Source organism: Pseudopodoces humilis, chromosome 26 (genome assembly GCF_049639895.1).
Source record: "Pseudopodoces humilis isolate 2021_Gansu_Grassland_sample_001 chromosome 26, ASM4963989v1, whole genome shotgun sequence".
Lineage (NCBI taxonomy): Eukaryota > Metazoa > Chordata > Aves > Passeriformes > Paridae > Pseudopodoces > Pseudopodoces humilis.
In genome coordinates this window covers 5,122,615-5,124,165 of record NC_142225.1, presented here as the reverse complement: position 1 = coordinate 5,124,165, position 1,551 = coordinate 5,122,615, and positions in this window count along the sequence as shown.

Sequence of the window (1,551 nt, the reverse complement as noted above, 5' to 3'; positions counted from 1 at the left end):
CGGGGCCGGCGGCCGCGGGGAGGGGCCGCCGCCGTTGGGAAGCCATGAGTCACCGGCCCGCCTCCCGCCCGCCTCCCCGGCAGCGCCGGCAGCGCCCGCACCGGCACCGGGGGCAGGGACCCGCATCCCACCGGCACCGGCACCGGGGGCAGGGACCCGCATCCCACCGGCACCGGCACCGGGGGAAGGGACCCTCATCCCACCGGCACCGGCACCGGGGGCAGGGACCCGCATCCCACCGGCACCGGGGGCAGGGACCCTCCTCCCACCGACACCGGCACCGGGAGAAGGGATCCGCATCCCACCGGCACCGGGGGCAGGGACCCTCCTCCCACCGACACCGGCACCGGGAGAAGGGATCCGCATCCCACCGGCACCGGGGGCAGGGACCCGCATCCTACCGGCACCGGCACCGGGGGCAGGGACCCGCATCCCACCGGCGCCGGCATCCCGGGGAAGGGGAGCTGCGTCCTACCGGGACCGACCTCCCAGACCGGGGATCCGCATCCTGCCGGCACCGGCACCGCGTGCAGGGGATCCGCATCCCACGGGGACTGGCATCGCTCTCAGGGCGGGACCCGCATCCCGCGCGCACCGAGACCCGCACCGGATCCGCACCGGTATCGGCGGACCCGCTCCCCGCCCGCACCGGGACCCCAGGCTGCCGGAGCCCGACCGGGATCGCATCCTGGGCAGTGGGTCCGCACCGGGATGGAGCATTCCATCCACCCCCGACCGGCACCGGCATCCCGGGCAAGGGAGCCCCGCCCGACCGGCACCGGGACCCGGCTCTGCCGCACCTGCTGTCGGTGCCTCCCCCACCCATTCCCGGAGCCCCTCAGCCACTCCCGAGCAGCCGCCCCGCACCGAGATCCCCCCTCCGCACCTGCTGCCGGTGCCTCCTGCCCGGATACCTTCCCCATCCATTCCGGGAAGCACAAAGCCATCCCAGAGGATCCGCAGCGGGACCGGGAGCGCCCCCGCCGCACCTGCAGCTGGTGTCCTGTACCCCAGTGTCCGTCCGTCCGTCCGTCCATCCATCCATCCATCCATCCATCCATCTATCCACCCACACCCTGAGCCCCGCCGCCATCCCGGGGAGCTCCTCGCAGCCCCCACTCCCTCCCTTTGGGGTTAAAAAAGATGAGGATGCCACGCACGGGATGAGCTCCAGCTCCCAGGGCTCCAGGCAGGATGGATCCCCCCGGGATAACTTCTCCCATCTCACCCTCCGGGCACCGGCTTCCATAGGGATTCACAGCTGGGTTGGGAAGAGGTTTCGGGGGTGAAGACAGAGCGGGATTTTCCCGCTGGCAGAGCCCCCGGAGGCGGCTTCATTATCAGAGGAAATTACAGCGTCACACGGCCGGCAGAGGAGAATGCCCCCTCCAAAGTTCCTGAAATCAGCCCAATGGACCATGGAGACCTGGGGAAAAATCATTTAAGGAAGGGGAGGCGGGGGGACAAAAACCCCGCCGGGCAGTTTCTAAAAATAGCGCCAGCCCTGTCAGTGTTAATAGGACGGGCATAATTGCTGCCGCGCTTTGCAGG